General features: G+C 39.2%; 1 protein-coding gene and 1 pseudogene across 5 annotated transcripts in view; both read right to left on the bottom strand.

Moving 5' to 3' along the window:
- NAALADL2 (N-acetylated alpha-linked acidic dipeptidase like 2) overlaps positions 1-18,301 on the bottom strand; it is a 1,559,949-nt gene that overhangs the window by 1,499,865 nt on the left and 41,783 nt on the right. The window lies entirely within an intron of this gene.
- Positions 15,507-16,358, bottom strand: LOC142454651 (membrane-associated tyrosine- and threonine-specific cdc2-inhibitory kinase pseudogene; annotated as a pseudogene).

Below are 18,301 nucleotides of genomic sequence, written 5' to 3'. Positions count from 1 at the left end.
ATGACTAACAATTTTCTCCTAACTCTCAAGACTCTTCCCCTTCACCACAATCACAAATAATTCTGTTAAGAAAAATAAAGTATTACTTAGGAAATTATAGGCCACTGAATCCTAGGTGTCATTTTCATCTCCCTTATCCATTGGAGGTGGTAATTTTAGAAATAAACACAAATATGTACAGGTGCTTCCCCCCCCCCCCGCCCTTTTTGTTTCAAGAGGAGCCATTGGTTCTGAACTCTTGGACTGCATTAGGCTGTGAACAGCCATGGACACCTGTGGTACAAGGTGGGAATAACAGGACTTCCAAGAGAATACTAAAAACCATTGAAACCTCAAGTCTGAAAATAATAATATCCCATATGGTGAAGGAGAGCATTTATGAGGGTAAATCAAAAGGGATTGCTACAACATCATAGAAACTGTTAGTGAATGCAAACCTCCACATGCAGAGGTATTAGTTCTCAACATGTCCTCCTTCGAGAGCCGGACGCGACACAGCCGAAGGTGCTGTCCCTAACTCTATTCATTCTCCAGACAGTCCTGCGTACTCTGACTTGCACAAACACAGCCAAGCATCAGTTCTGGCAACCTGGAGAGACTCAAATCCGCTGCCTTTGAAATGCTCATTGGCTTTCAGAAACAAAACAATCGGAAGGAGCAAGTTTAGGTCTGAATGGTGGAGGAGATAAGGTTTCCCAATGAAATTATCCTGAAATGATGAGGTGTATTATCGTAATAAAGAAAGTTTCCTCAACACAATTTTCCTGACTTTTTTTCACCGTTGTAACTTTAATATGAAAACACCTTCCCAATAAGTCCTCAGTATCATCCAATTCCTTCAGAAAATCTATCAAGCTACCTCCTTTGGATTAAAAAAAATCACTATAACATTTCCTGGATTATATGAGGAACAATGACTCAGAATTGACTAGATGCCACTTGATGACAAGAGCAGCAGATTCCCTTGACAGCCATTATCTTGATTGAACCTTTTTTTTTTAAGTCTCCCTTAACAAGGCAGACAAGTGTATTACTGAAACAAGGTGCCGGAAGCCATTTGCCAATTGCAGAGATACATTTAAATACATTTTTTTTTGGAACAACCAGGTTACATCTGTGAAGTGGGACCATAGTGGCAATATTTTTTTTCCTTACCTTGTATAACTACAACAAAAGACAATCCTGGGATCGAGGCTAGTACTTAGGACTAGGATCTGAGTCTTAGAACAATGATTTTTGTCCTCAAATGCAATAAAATAGTATAATAAATATAAAGAGACAATCTCCATGTTTCCCATAAAATAATTGAACAATTTTAACATTTTAAAGCAGAAATATTACAAATGGAAATTTTAATTCCTCCCTTTTTGGTCAACCCTCACCAGTCTCCCCTACCCAAACTCAATAAACATGCACACAATCACGTAGACACACACAAGTACTCTACACAGACAAACCTTATTTCCAAGGCCTGGTTTCCTCAAGCTCCCAGAGCAATGCCTGTGTGCTCAGCTGTTCGATACATACTTACTGAATGAATGGAAACAAATGACAGAGAAAGGGAAACTGTTCAATTCCTATTTACTTCTATCAAGGAGAATGATCCTCAAACTGGAAGAGGTTTAGTAAATATGGCTAAGATCTAACTGAAGCCTAAGATATATGGGGAGATGGTAAGAGTATCTAGCTGTCTTACATGAATAATTTCCCTTCTTCAGAACCAAATTCTAACCCAGAATTTTTTCATGAAATACAGATACAATCACTGATTTGCCAAAAAATTTAGATTAGAAAATAAATCCTAATTCTCAAAAAGTTACAACAATAACCAAACATTAATTGAATACTTCGTTTGTGCCAAGCACTAAGTATTCTCTCATTTGGTACTCACAATAATATTATAAAGAAAAATATCATTGTAATCTAAAAAATAGGGAAACTGAAGCAGGTAGAGATGAAGTAATCTGCCTAAAGTCATAGAAAGAGCCAACTGTGTGGGCTAGGGTTCAGTCACCATGTTCTACCTACAGAGGTCTTGTTCTTAGACCCACCATGTGTACGTCCTGCTTCAGCTATCTAGAGAAACATCTGCTTAAATCTCTCAACAAAGTCTTGTGGACAAGATGGCAAACAGAAGACTATATGACCTTTCAACCAGATAGTATTAATATTGGTTGAACATTTTCCAAAGACTGTGATTGATTTATAGATCTTTTATCAATATAAAATATCACCAATATCACACTTCAGAATTCTATATATGGACCCAAATTATTTGTAATATTGTTATCAGTGAACTAGATGAATGTGTAACAGGCTTATATATTTTAAGATAGCACAAATCTTCTAACAGAAATAGCCATTTTCTGAGCTTGAAGGGTTTTAAGGAAAAGCTTATATTTACATGTCAAAATATAACAGCAATAAATGTAAGGTCTTGCCTTTAAGTTACAAAAAGCAATTTTGAGTTATAAGATGAAAAACAATAACATGCCATATTTAAACCCTCAAATCAGTAGACACTCAGATAGAGCATTGCTGGAGGGCACTTGAAAGTATTTTATTAAATGATTTTCAAAGGTGGTTATCCTTTAACCAAGCAATGTTATTTCTAGGGGGAAAAAATTATATGAATTAGAAATGTGTAAAAAGAACGCTTGACTGATTTATTTATTGTAGGCAAATTAGAAACAACCAAAATATCCTAAAAAAAAGAAAAAATGGAAGAGTTGAAACAAGTTGCATAATCAATAAATTTTGAAGCATCTATATAGAGGAATATTCTTTGATCATGTAACATGTTTCTAGAGACAAATGAAGAAGCCGTCGTGGCAGTTAATGGGTTACATGTTACGCTAATCGGTCAGTGGCTGGAACCTACCAGCTACTCTGTAAAAAAAAAAAAAAAAAGATGAAGCTGTCTACTCCCATAAAGATCCACAGTTCCAAAATTCAAAAGGTCACTTTGTGTTGGAATCAACTTGATGGCCTTAGGTTTGGTTTGGTGGAAAGAAATGTTTGACACAGAAAGGTCTTCACCACATCGTTAAAGGGAGTCTTATGAACATCATGCAAAATAGGCTATCTACCATCTTTGTAAAAGAAAGAGAAAGAGATGAAAGGAGAGAAGGAAGATGAAAATGAGGATAGAGAGAGAAATAAAAAGAGGACAAGTGCATCCACTAACCTTTTTCCCGTGGGCCACTCTCATGTATTTTACATCTTTGTCCACTGCAAACGTGCATATATATGAAGGGGGTGGGGGTGGTGCAAAAAGTTTAAAAGAATTAAAGATAATTGAATTTTACCACAAACCCTTTGAAGCCCCTTCACAAAATTATTTATAACATTCAGAGCCTTACAGTTTTGGTTATATTCTAACATTTTCTGTTTTATTTTATTCCGTGTTGGTTTGTAAGGATTGTTGTAATTCACTAACGTAACTCCGCAGTCCACAAGTGAGTGATATTTTACAGTTTTAAAAGTATTGCTAGGGAATGCATGAAGGATATAACTACTCATAGAAACTGTACTTAAGTGGGGTTTGAAATGTCTTTAGTCTTGTTTTTAAATTTTCTACTGTTTTCTATCAATGAATAAATGATTAAATAAAAATTTTCCAAAACCTCACTGCCAGTGAGTAAATTCTGACTCATCCATTTCACACCAAAAAAATTAAAATACTGTAGAGCACTTGACCACAGAGACAATAATTGGGAGCAGTGAATGTGAAAAAAAATATCTAGATAACCTTATTGACTTCAAACGCGAAAGGAGACAACAAAGCACCTGTGGTGTCAAAAGCAGAAAGACAGCCTTGTTGCATGCCATCATGATAATTCTGACTCATTGGGGCCTTTATCAAAGCAATCCCAGATCGAAAACCAAAACCAAATCCAGTGTCATCAAGTTGATCCTAAAACAAAGTCACCCTATAAAATGTTTATGATACTATAAGTCATTACAAGAGTAGGCAGTCTTATCTTTCTCCCAGAGTGGGCTGGTGAGTTTAAATCACCCATCCAGCCACTCAATGCATAACTCACACCACCACCAAAATGCCTTAAAACACACACACCAAAAATAACACAAATGAGAGCTCCAGTTTCCTCAACTTGTTTAGATCGTGCCTAGACACCTGGGTTCACTTTCAGTGCCACATTCCCAATGAAGACTGCCCCAAAGGCAAACAGGATGGTGGAGTCTGGTAGTTTCTTCTTATGAAGACTAGTCAATAGAAGAAATGACTTCGATCTTCACAGATCTTTGAAAATTTCTAAAAGGCTTTTATCAAATAACAATTACAACACAGAGTTAAGATCCAATGAACAGGTAATAAGGGTAAATCAAAGCAGAATTTTTCAGACACTAAGCTCATTGTCATCCAGTTGCGTCTGACTCGCAGAAACCCAATAAGGACAGAGGAGAATCACTCCCAAGCATCTCCAAGGCTGTGACTTGACTTGTTCGGGATGCAGACTACCTCCTCGTCCTCTCACAGAGCAGAGTTGGTTTAAACTGAAAGCCTCTACCAGCCCAATGTAACTCGCTGTGCCACAAAGTCTCCCTGGGTAGACTTTAGCTTCATATGGAGTTTTCATGCTACTTAACAGACTCTACTTCAGATAGAAACAGTAGCCTCTTTCCAAGTGTCCTCTTAACAATGTAACCTTTTATTTCCAAAGAACAATATGAATTTTTGAGAACCTCTAGGTTGGTAATATTCAGTTCCTAGATCTACATCCTGTCCTTCACCGATCTTCCTCAGATTTTCTCATTGTAGCTAAATTATGGTTATGCACTTGATTGCTAGGGTCAGCCGTTTGAAACCACTAACCTCTCCTGAGAAGAAAGCTATGGCTTTTTACTCCTGCAAAGAGTTACAATCTTAGCAATTCTACCTTGTCCTGTAAGGTCACTATGAATAATAATAGACTTGATGGTAGTGAGTTGTTTGTTTATTTTAGTTTGGCAATCTTGGGAAAGTAATTTAGTCCCTTTCCACAGCAGTATTTAGACTTCTATAGGATAGATGCTTAGACATGGCTGGGTGGTTTGATAGGCCCATTAATTCCCCATGATGTTAGGTAACACAATGTAATCAGCTCCATAATGGGATCTGCTATAAGCAGGAAAAGAGTACTAAGATTAGGGTGGAGTACAACCCCCTTAGTAAGGTGACAGCTCTGATGCAATGGAAAGGACATTTCCTCAGGGGGTATGCATAGATGCTGTGGAAAGCTTCTGTGCTGCTTGCTGAATCCTTCATCTGACCCACCCAATGGCCTGCCATATTGCCTGAAAACCCAGAGAGCCTTCAGTGGCCTGTCATCTGACTTGACAACCTTGGATCCACACATGTCTGCATCTATCTGACTGAGGTTTCTCTGTTTCCTGATTTTTTATCAGCCCCAAAGGTGCACAAGTCAGGAGAAGTCTCCAGCTTAACATCTGACCGAGGAACTTACACTGGAGGAATTTGCCCACTTCTACACTTGCAGGAGCCAGTTTCTTTATAGAAAATATTCTCTGCATATGAACTATGTCACAGATTTTACCTAACAGATGGGATAATCAGTCTAACATGATGAATAATCAACAGGATAACACAGAGGAGCGCTCAAGGATCAAAGAGATGAACTAACCAGTACTTCACCTTTTCTAAAATGAACAGTCTAAGATTTCTGTCCTACTAATGAAAAATTCCCATCACTATAATATTCATAATGTCATAGGGCTAAAATAAACAGTCTTGAGATGAACTTTTACAAAACTCCTAAGTTAAAATGTTCTGGTTACACTGTATCTGTTTTGAATTTTGTAGGTTTGTTTTATATATATATATATGGACAGGTTATTTTATTAGCTTCTCTTTTACACAAAGGGTATCTTATTATGTACATTGTTCTGTACCTTAATTTTTTTAACTTATCAATACATTTTGGAAAGGTTTTCATTTCAGTATTTAAATTTATCATATTTTTACAACCCTATATTATAAGAGTATCATGGTTTATTTCACAAGTCCTAAACAACAAGGCAGTTCAAAGCCACTCAGAGGATCATCAGAAGAAAATTGCTCACCATCTGAAAACTCAGCATTGAAACCATGCGGAGCACATTTCTATGCTGACATACCTGGGGTCACCATGAGTCAGTTCAATGGATGAGTGGTCATATTATTTCTAATCTTTGGCATGATAGAGTTACAACAAATAATTTTATATCATGTCTCATTGTAAAAATACATATAGAAATAGAACTGTTGAATCAATAAGTACAGACACAAAACTAACCTACTGTCATGAAGTCAATTTAGACACAAAGGGACATATACCATATATACTCGTGTATAAGCCGAGTTTTTTAGCATATTTTAATGCAGTTTGTATAATAAAATTAGATGCTGCGGCTTATACTCAGGTTGGCTTATACTCAAGTATATACGTTATATCAACAAATTGCTCCCTAAAGAACTCATATTGCTATGTGCTCTCACCTGCAATATACGAGAATCTTTTAACTCCATCAGCCTCAATAATGTATTTTTATAGTGTTTTAATCGGGGCAACGTTCATCTCAAAAGCCTTCACATTCCAAGGTAGAATATGTAAAGTGTATAGAAAAGTCTTCTAATAGGCACTGTTTTCATTAAGCTAAATGAGTGCAGATGGTGGACAATATACTGCAAGCATCATTGGGAATTATGACTTCACCAAAGGGCTGTGAAAGAAAATGGAGCAAATTATAACAGGAACATTAAAATACAAAACTGGATATGTTTAAAGATGCATACACAGATGCGCTGTGTATGAAATCCAATTTCCCTTCATAAAACCCCTCAAGTCCTAATTCCCTAGAGTTGATAATGAAAAGTTAGTCCTCCTACAGGGAGAATCACCTGGCCCATAACTACTGTTTCCCCACAGCTACTGGTGACCAAAGAGGAAAATGAACCTTGGGAAACAGTAACAGTGGTTGCCACCCCACGGGGCTAAGGTGTCACAATAGACTTCTTCGAAAACAGAAACACTGCATCTTCCCCAGGATCCCATCACTGGGTACCTCATAGCTTAAATAAGATGAAGCAGCCAAGCCGCATGCAACGCCAGTGAGTTAAATGCACTGTGCTATCTGCCAGTTGTTCTCCCAAATCCCTTTTTTCCTTTACCTTTTAGAGCCTCCCAGTGTCTGCCTCTGCTTTCATATTTTGCTGGCATCCTTATTAGAGATTGCCTTCCCTTGACCCCCATTCACAAGTGTCAATCCTGTAGCATGTCATTCACTTGTTCTTCCTGTCTCATGCCTGGTAACCATTAAAAATGTTTAATAATTCTTTTGATATAAACAAGCTTGACTTTTTAATAATTGTGGTCTCCTACAGTATTTTTCTTTGGTGATTGAATTATTTCATCCGATATAATGGACTCTAGGTTCGTCCACATTATGAGGTGTTTCATCGATCCATTATTCTTTAATGTGTGTACATACCATAGTGTTTATCTTGTCTTCACTGATGGACATTGCAGTTGTTTCCATCTTTTTGTGATTGTGAATAGGGCTACAATGAACATGGCTGTGTATTAATCCACTTGAGCAGGGCTTATATTTCTCTAGAATATTATGAGAAGGTCACTGAGGTAATGTCTGACCTTCGTTAACTTCAAACGAGAAAACTTTTTAAAAGAGGGAGAATCAGCAAGCCACGGCTGATTCCTACAAGTGTGAAGTCAGACATGCCTCCACCCATTTTTACCCTATTCTGAAACAAACCATCTCTTCCACGCAAGGTTTGATCATTCATTGTCATGGCCACCCAGAACTCATACATGAATGTCATGATTATGGGGCTTATTGGGGAAGTTAGCAAGTTATAATTCACAGAAATATTCAAGAAAATTCTGCAGTCAGGGCAGTTTCCTTCCAACCAGGCTCACGGATAGGCCCTCCACTCTTTGTCCTGGCCTCTGCCCTGCTCAGGTAGCGTGAGAAAGCTCTGTGAGCACTGCTGATTCATGCCCAAAGGGCACACCATTCCACCATAAGCCCCAGTTCAAAGGTGCTCAGCTCCTGCTCCCAGATTAGCAAATCTAATTGCCCTACAAAGTGTCTGGAAACCCCCAATGGTGCAAGTTGACCACCTGCCAGAAGGCACTCAACTTTGCTTGCTCAGATTCATGCTCTAGCTCTTGATTATGCTGCTGCCACTTGTCTGCCTGGAGAGATACAACTTTCTGTCTCTGAATCAAGGAGATGGAGTGCACAGGGATGGCATGATCTAGATAACTCATTCCACTCCTGGATCTTCTTGCTTGATGGTACTGAGGGATCCCCTCTTCCTGCTGCTGAGACAACTCCTTTTATACCCAGAAGGATGGCAAAGTTAACTAATCCCCTCATTACAGTTCCAAGTTTTGACAATCACAATGAACCCTGTTGAGATTCACTGGCAACTAAATTATATAATCATATTTGTATCTTGGCCAGTCTCCTCTTACTCAGACTTATCAGTGCTACAACGGTTATGTGAATGAGAAATCAGCTATCTCATTCAGGCCAATGAAAATGTTGAGTCTCTTCATTATCATGGCAAGTTTGTCTCCACAATCACACACATACAAGATTAGGGATAGAAATTAAAAGGTAAAAACTTTTAGTAAAATAAAAGTAAAGGGGGGAGAGAAGGGGGGAAAATGAGAAACTGATACTAAGGGCTCAAGCAGAAAGAAAATGTTTTGAAAATGATGGCAACAAATACACAAATGTGCTTGACATAATATAGATGTACGGATTGTGATAAGAGTTGTATGAACCCCCAATACAATGATTTTTTAAATTAATAATAAAAAAGCAAAGGAATGTATATATAGCTAAGTATCAAAGCATAAGACTATTAATAAGAAATAAAGAGTATAAATTAATAACTGAAAGAAAACAATAGAGAACTGAAGAAATAGATATTTTCCATTCTCAGAAAATTGACATGGTCACCAAAACATTACAAGGAAAAATACATTGTAGTTCAGACATCATAAATTTTGCTAAAATAATCACTTCTCTCCCTCTAGAAACAAAAGTAATTAAAATGCCATTTGTAAGTATATTTAAAAAACATTTAAATGCACTGGACAATTAGTGGTCTATACAATAAATTCTGTATCTCAGCTTGAATTAAAAGGTGACAGATAAACAAAATATTGGCCAATAATATGCAAAAGTATATAAAATAAATAATTCACCATGACCAAGTGGGATTCATACCAGGGATGCAGGGATGGTTCAACATATGAAAGACCATTAGCATCATCTGCCACATTGACATGAAAAACTATAAGAACCACATGATTAATCGATAGATGCAGAAAAAGCATTCAAAAACATCCAACATCAAGTATTGTTTAAGATACTTGAGAAGATAGGATTGGAAGGAAAATTCCTCAAGACAATATAAGCTACAGATGAAAAACTAACAACCTGGTAGTCAATGGAGAAAAGACTAACACAATCCCACTGAACAAGGGGACCAGACTAGGATGGCCCTTGTCCCCACTCTCATTTACTATCATGCTGGAGGTTTTAACTAACACCATAAGGCAATCAAAAGATATCTAAGGTATTTGTCAGGGGAAGGAAGAGGTAAAACTATCGTTATTTGCAGATCATATCATTTTATATATGGAAAATCCCAAAAGTTCCACAAGGGGAGTACTGGAAGCAATAGAGGAGTTTGGCAGAGTGGCAGGACAAAAGATCAACAAACAAAAGTCCATCGGACTGCTAGACACAACAGATAAGACCTCAGAAGAGGAGCTCAAAAAGGTGGTACCCTTCACAATAGCCAAGCACAAACTGAAATATCTAGGGATATACCTGACTAAAAGAACTAAAGATCAATATGGGGAAAACTACAGAACACTATTACAAGAAACCAAGAGTGACCTCAACAAATGGAAGAATATCCCATGCTTGTGGACTAGAAGACTCAATATAGTAAAGATGTGAATGCAATATGCCGGCATGGAGTAGGGAACAAATGGAGAGGTCTGAGGGGCCAGCACCAATCCCAACTACATGGACACCTGACCCTTCCCCCAAAAGAATTTATTTCACAGGGCAGCACTGAATCTCCAGCTCTAGGAGAGGGACATATCTGATCAGAGTACATGGATCAGATGAAGGGGGAAGAGGAGAGAGTGGAGCACATCCTGGCCCACCAGGTCTTGAGGACGATGACCCCAATTAAAGCAGCCAGTCCACAGAGGATCATATGGCCGGCCCCACTATGAGACACGACGTTCCTCACTGACCCATAGCCCTACAGGGGACAACACTGGAGACACAGTGTGAGTATTATGTATGCCTAATCTGATTCCGCAATACCGAGGCAAAACACTAAGGGGGTGCAACAGAACAGCAAGGGAATGGAACAGTGAGGTCCCCAAGAATGCCAAAGGTGAACTTTGGGGCCAAGGTTGGGTCCCCCAACAGAATGGACTGTAAAACACTCTGAAAGGCCAACTAACAGTCCTTGAACTAACTACAAGCTCTTCTTTCTTGTTGTGTTTTTTTTCTTGCCATTGGTTTGTTGTTGCTTTGTTGTATATTGTTACTTGGTTTTCCTGTCTTGTTTTTGTGCATGTTATTATTGCTGCAGGTCTGTCTAAATAAGATAGGCTGTATAAACAATCTGGAGGAGAAAACAATGGAACTGACAGTTCTGGGGGGACATGGGAGAAGCAGAGGTGGGGGGAAAGGTAGTGTTGTTATCAAACCCAGGGACAAGGGAACAAGTGATCCAAATCAGTGGTGAGGAAGGTGTAGGAGGCTTGGTAGGGCGTGATCAAGGGTAATGTAACCAAGAGAAATTACTGAAACCCAAATGAAGACTGAGCATGATAGTGGGATAAGAGGAAAGTCAAAGGAAATAGAGGAAAGAGCTAGGAGGCAAAGGGCATTTATAGACTTATAAATAAAGACAGGTACATATGCAAATATATTTATATATGAGGATGGGGAAATAGATCTATGTGCATATATTTATAAGTTTACTATAAAAGTAGTAGATGGACATTGGGTCTCCACTCTCAAGTATTCTCTCAATGCAAGAATATTTTCTTCTATTAAATTGTCATTCTATGATGCTCACCTTCCTGACACAATCGCTGAAGGCAAAAGGTCTTAAAGGCTTGAAGGTAAGCAAGCGGTCATCTATCTCAGAAGCAACAAAGCCCACATGGAAGCACACCAGCCTGCATGATTACAAGGTGCTGAAGGGATGTATCAGTTATCAGGCATCATAGAACAAAAAAATCATATCACTGTGTGCTGACCTCCCTGATACGATTGCTGAAGACAAATGGGTGCAAAAGCAAATGTGGCGAAGAAAGCTGATGGTACCCGGCTATCAAAAGATACAGCGTTTGGGGTCTTAAAGTCTTGAAGGTAAACAAGCGGCCATCTAACTCAGAAGCAACAAAGCGCACATGGAAGAAGTATACCAGCCTGTGTGATCAATGAGGTGTCAAAGGGATTAGGTATCGGGCATCATCAGAACAAAATATCATATCATTGTGAATGAAGGGAGTGTGCGGAGTGGAGACCCAAAGCCCATTTATAGGCCAATGGATATCCCCTTACAGAAGGGTGCGGAGGAGGAGACAAGCCAATCAGGGTGTGATGTAGTAATGAAACACACAACTTTCCTCTAGTTCCTAAATGACTCCTCCCTGCCCTCCCCACTATCATGATCCCAATTCACCTTACAAATCTGGCTAGCCCAGAGGACGTACACTGGAACAGATAGGAAATGGAAACACAGGGAATTCAGGGAGGATGATCACTTCAGGACCAGTGGGGTGAGTGGCGATACTGGGAGGGTAGAAGGAGGGTGGGTTGGAAAGGGGAAACAGATTACAAGGATCTACATATAACCTCCTCCCTGGGGGATGGACAAAAGAAAAGTGGGTGAAGGGAGATGTCAGATAGTGCAAGATATGACAAAATAATAATCTATAAATTATCAAGGGTTCATGAGGGAGGGGGGAGCAGGGAGGGAGGATAAAAAAATGAGGACCTGATGCCAGGGGCTTAAGTGGAGAGCAAATGTTTTGAGAATGATGAGGGCAATAAATATACAAATGTTCTTTACACAATTGATGTATGTATGGATTGTGATAAGGGCTGTATGGGCCCCTAATAAAAAAAGGAAAAAAGAAAAGGTGACAGATAACGTATTATGAGGAAAGATGTTGAAATCTATTCATTAAATATTACTGAATCTGTACTTTGTACCAGAGACAGATATTGAGCCAGACTGGGCTACAAAGATTAATAAAATATAATCCATAATCAAGAGAGACCACTAATAAATGTCAGTAATTGTGCTAATCAACATACAGTTTGTACTTAAAGTTTCTAGTATGATTGCGTTAAAATGATTTTTATTCAAATTCTTTATATGAACATCAAATTCACAGCAAATCATACATACATGTACATATAAGCATATGTATATGTGTATCCCAATTACATACCTCTGTCCACCTCTTCAGTGCAAGAATTCTTTATGAAAAGGCTTATTTCGCATAAAAATGAGCTTCAAATGAGGAAAATTTTCATTGTAATATATAATAAATGTTTCACATTACATGTTTTAAAATCACCCAAATCATTTGATCATTAAAGTTCAGTGTCTGAGGGTTAAATACCAAAGTTTATTAAAGCTGTATATATAAATTATCTGCTTAATTAAGACAGTCAGACGTATTAACACAAAGCCACTAATATTTTTCTTTTTATTCTGAATCGCTTCTTGTTTTACAAGAAGGAAAGGGATAAATCCGCAACATATAAGTATATGTCCTAACACATAGATTTTATTCAAATTTTTACTGGAAGGATAAACCATCATAGGACATCTTAAAGGGCTTAAAACTATCTGAAAATGAAAAATATTTAACCCAGTAAAGAGTTATAAATTAATCTAACATTCACTTTGAATCTGGTCAAAATTAAAAACATTTTGTTTTAACTAACTTAATGCATTACAATTCAAGAACTGAGTGTTATATTAGATAAATTTAGTTAGTAAATGAAAACATTACAACTTTATTCATTTGTTAAAATCAGCTGTTTACAAATGATAAGGCCCCTTCCCTAAATCTTACTAGGTGCCAGAAATTACAGTAAGTTTGTACTTTTAAAGCGGGGAAATACACGGACAACAAATGAATCTATCTGACATGTTCATTTCTCTATATAACTCATAAAATCTTTGTATTATGAAATGTTACTGTGTAGCTGTAACCTAAAAACATATTTCAGATATAGGCCAGAATCAGATACTAAGTTTCAGACAAACTGTTTGTTTAAATACAACACGCTTGTACATTAGTTGGTGGACTCAGTTCCCAAGCAAACAAATTATAGGCCTAAATCGAGAACAAAAATAAAGGTTCAAGCCAAAAAACACTGCTGCCAGAAATATTAGTGGGTTTTCCATAACTCCTTACTTTCCCCACCAATAATTATACTGGTTTCCTAGTGCCCAAATATACCTAGAAACATTTAAGTTTGTTTTTGATAATTTTAAATGGTTTCTTACTCTACTTCATATTTTTCAGTTATTTTTTTTGCTTTAATATGCACTAAAGTGAAAAATCTGACTTCCAAAGAAAAAATTAGATGAGTCATTAGAAGGTAGCATTAAGTATAGTATGTCCGATTCTCACAAAAAGCACTCAGATACACTGTCAATCAGGTATTCTTCACTTGATTCCATCTTATCAAACTTGGCTATCAAGGCTTCTGAAGTCCCGGGCAGAGTTTATCATACTTTTCTCTGTGTTCCAACACTGCTACTGTCTCCCCCACGTGGTGGAAGCCTTTGTACATACTAGGACAGGGCCTACTGCAGAGAGAGAGCTGAGAACTGTAGGTCCTCCTGCTGGCTCTTCCCCACAGGGGATAATGTGCTGTAATGCAGATTTTGCTCAGCTCTCTGCAGGATCTCACAGAATCTGCAAATCCCTCCCTACAGACTCCGTAACAAAGTGGTATTTTCTTAACTGTCTTCTCTGTGCAATTGTTTGTTTTATGTTAGCAGTCTTCTAAAAAGGTGATTTACTGCACACAAGTTATCCAAGACTGAGCAATTACTTTTACTTTAAACCCCGTGCAGTCCCTGGCTGATTAAAGCCCAGAGAAAGACTACCCCATAGCATGGCTTTGTAGTAAAATGACCGAACACAGACAATGGAATTAATGAGATTACTGACTAGCCATCTTTAAAACGGCAGTCTATTGGCACTTCTATGTTATATGCAATACATTTTTTAAATGAATGAAATCCCAACTTTTTAGATCTTTCCCTATTCTAATTCCCTCTTGTGGATTTTCTTATCTTAGTAAACATACTGGTCTGAAACGTGACTAAATTAGCCCTGCTCCTTTTCCACTTTTACTTCAGCAGTGCGTTCTGAGAGAGAGATACGCTTTTAACCCCTGACTCCTCACATATACCTGTTAGAAACACATTTACCCTTGGTCGTGGTAAGATTTTGCAGAACTCAACACAAAAACAATTGTAGTGAACAACTGAATCCAGTGATGTTTCACTATGTTTCCAAATGGAAATCAAATCAGAACACTTCACTACTTTGTTTTCACAAATATACTGAAATTGTAAGTTGATTTCTAATTACATTGTTTTTTTAAGTTGATTTAATAATGGGGCACTTTTCAAAAATATCGAACAAACATTAAGATATTTTGAGGCTATTATGATATGAAAAAAATATTTAAGCATAAAAATGTACAAATATTATGAATGCAAAAGAAATGGTGATAAAGTGAATCAAGAAACACCTCCAGTGTCATGGGACTATAGGTTGTTACTCGTGTTGTTAGGAGTCATTCAGTAAATTCTAGCTCATAGCAAACCTTTGTATCATAGAACAAAAGAGCGCCTGGTCCTGTGCCATCCTTACACTTGCTGTCATGTCGGAGACCATCGTTGGAGCCACTGTGACAATGCACCTCTTGACAGTCTCCCTCTTTCTCTGACCTTCTACTTCACCAAACATGGTAGCCTTTCATGGGAGGGTTTTTTCCTGCTATGACAAATCCAAAATGCTTAAGGCAAAGTCTCCCCTTCCTCAGTTCCAAGGAGAATTCTGACTGTACTGGTAAGGCAGACTTGCTCACTGTTCTGGCACTCCATGATATTTGCAGCATTCCCTAGCCCCATAATTCAAATTCTTATCTCACCTGCCTTCCTCAATGTCCAACTTTTACACGCAGATGAGACAACTGAAAATTCCAAGACTTGGTTTGGAAGCACATTAGTCCTCAATGGCATTCTTACTCTTCAACACTTTAAAACAGGTCTTGTGTTTTGTTTTGTTTTTCCCAAGACTCAAATCCTTTTTATTAGGCACCCAGATAGATGGATGCTTTGGGGAGGGGTAGGGTAAAAGGTTAAAAGCTCTGAGCCTGGGTACCAAAGCTCAAGTGGGGTCCAGGGAGTCCTCAAACTGGCTAAGGAGGTTCCGGGGCTCAAAGGTAGGGAAGGTTCCCCAAGGAGCTGTTGGGTCAATGTCACTGAAGTCCAGGAGTCCCTGTTCTGGGGGGCAGGAGGACTACTGCTGGGAGTGGAGGTTGGCTTCTGGCGAGAGCCAGGCCCCAAAGCGGTCATCCCACAGGGGCTGCAGAGGGTGCTGTACAGGGGGAAGCTACAGGATGGTGAGCCAGGCGGCGTGCCCGGTGGGCCCAGGGGTTGCAGCCATCTGGTGGGGTGGGTCAGCTCATGGCAAAGTCAGCACTAGGGCGAGCAGGGCCTGCCATAGTGCCCACCCTCGGCTCAGGGCTTCAGTCGCCACACACCACAGGGCGCTCCAGGGCCTGGTCTCCCTGAGCATGGGTAGGGCCAGCAGTGGTCCGCAGACAGGTGTCTGTCTCCAACATGACGGTGAGGACAGCAAGCAACTCGGAGGCCAATCCTACAGTGAACTCAAGGGACAAGCAGCCACAGCGCAGCTGCTGCCAGCCCTCCCGGCCATGGGGCAACTCCACGTGGCAGGCCACTTCCAGGATGGTGAGCCCCAGGATGAATATGTCGGCCGCTGTCCCATAGCAGCCCTGTAGCAGCTCAGGGGCCATGTAGCAGGGCTGGGGGGGCGGTCCCCCTCCTGGGCATCACCACCAGGCTCGCCCAGCTCCACCGGCAGCCCAAAGTTCCCTAGCTTGAAATGGCCCCAGGGCCCCGGGAAAATGTTGGTTGGCTTGATGTCCATCTGCAGGTACAGCAGGCTGCCCTCCTCCCTAGCGCGCTCCAGATGAATTGACTTAATGCAATGCATTGTTTGATTTCTTCACTGCTGTTTCCATGAGCATTGATTGTGGATTTAAGAAAGACGAAATTCTTGACAACTTAATCTTTTCTCCATTTATCTTGGTGTTACCTGTTGGTCCAGCTGTAAAGATTTGGGTTTCTTTACATTGAGGTGTAATTTCTACTGCAGGCTGCAGTCCTGGCTCCTAAGCAGCAAGTGTTTCCAGTACTCACTTTCTGAAAGTAAGGTTGTTTCATCTGCAAACAGCTTGTTCATATGCTTTCCTCTGATTGCGATGCTTCATCCTTCTTCTTATAGTAACCAGCTTCTCTGATGACTTGCTCAGGATACAGAATGAATGATTATGGTGAAAGGATGCAATCCTGATCGAGAGTGTTAAAATTTATTGTGCCAACCTGGCCAATAAACACTTGTGGGGTTAATTGAAGGGTGGAGAGATAAATGGCTCTGTAAGCCTCACCTTTCGAGTTCTCTGGTCTCTTGCTTTGTGATGGTCAGCGCAGGGTGCCTTAGCCAGTTTCCTGCTTCAGCTTGCAAGGCTCACTTCCTGCAAGACATCCCTGAGGAGAAGCCGCATGAACCTACCCCGGTGGAACCCTGGGTGTTAGAGCAGCCGTGTGGAGACCCCTGCCAGCACTGAGAAGCTTACACAGTCACTGATTTGGCTTTCCTCCGGCAGTCAGTGTCATTGCGTGTATTTTTTTAGATTGAGGATTTTGTGGCTTGGTGTCGGACATATGGGCTTGGGCAGCACTGGGTTGGGATGTTTTCTTGATTTTCACTTATTCTTTATATAAAACTCATACCTATGAGTTTCTGTGGATTTGTTTCTCTGAATTACCCAGACTAACGCACTGATTCTCAACTTTCTTGGTTTTAAACTGTTATTTGAATAACTCTCTCTTGATCCGTGTACAGGTTCTGCATAAGCACAATGCAATGTTCTGAAAATCTGATTTTCAGGGATATCCATAGTTTGCTATGATTTATAGAACCAAATGCCTTTCATAGTCAATAAAACACAAGTAAACACTTTCCTGGTATTCTCTTTGAGCCAAGATCTACTGATGTCAACAATGATATTCCTTGTTACATGTCCTCTTAAGAATCTGGCTTGAATTTCTGGAAGCTCCTTACCAATGTAGTGCTGCAAACATTGTTAAATGATTTTCAGCAAAATTTCACTTGCATGTGATGTTCAATAACGTACATTCTTTAGAAATACATATATGAGACCTGATGTTCTGAAAACTAAAGAGAATTCTGTATTCAAAATTAGGAAATCTGGGATCATTTACATAATTATGTCAGTGTGAGTGAATTTATTATAACAAGTCAAAAACTATTGCTACAAAATCATAGAAACCAATATATCAAAATGTGAAACTGTATTTGAGACATAACACTTATCTAGGTCTATTATACACTTCTAAAGATGACCATTTCTCTAATTCTTCCCTGAAGAATTCTGTAATCTTTGATTTTTTGCCACCTAAAAATTGCCGTTTGGGCATCCTGAAGGACTTGTATCACCTTCCTTTGTAATGTTCTTTGAGTTTGAGAAACAAAAAAAATGTTTTCAGGGATGAGATTAGAGATGTAGGTAGATGGGATATGGTTTCTCTATAAAATTCTCATAGGACAGTTCTTGATGCCCTCAAAGAATCAATTGTAGGTGCAGTTTCATGATGGAAAAAATTCTTTGTTTCAAATGTCCTGGATTTGTCCACACCAAAGCCATTTTCCATTTTTTTAACACTTCTTCCTGATTATGCTCCATGACGCAACCACTGTGTGGGGAGGCGGGACAGAAGAATCTATCGAGATGATCCCTTTGAAATTTCAAAAAGGAAGTTGCTATAATCTTCTGATATGACCTCTCTGTCTTGAAGGAACTGGCCCAGATCTCCTGAGAAGTCACTGTTCTGAGTAGTCTCTCTCTCTTTTTA

Source organism: Tenrec ecaudatus, chromosome 8, assembly GCF_050624435.1.
Source record: "Tenrec ecaudatus isolate mTenEca1 chromosome 8, mTenEca1.hap1, whole genome shotgun sequence".
NCBI lineage: Eukaryota > Metazoa > Chordata > Mammalia > Afrosoricida > Tenrecidae > Tenrec > Tenrec ecaudatus.
This window is presented reverse-complemented; position numbering and strand designations above follow the sequence as displayed.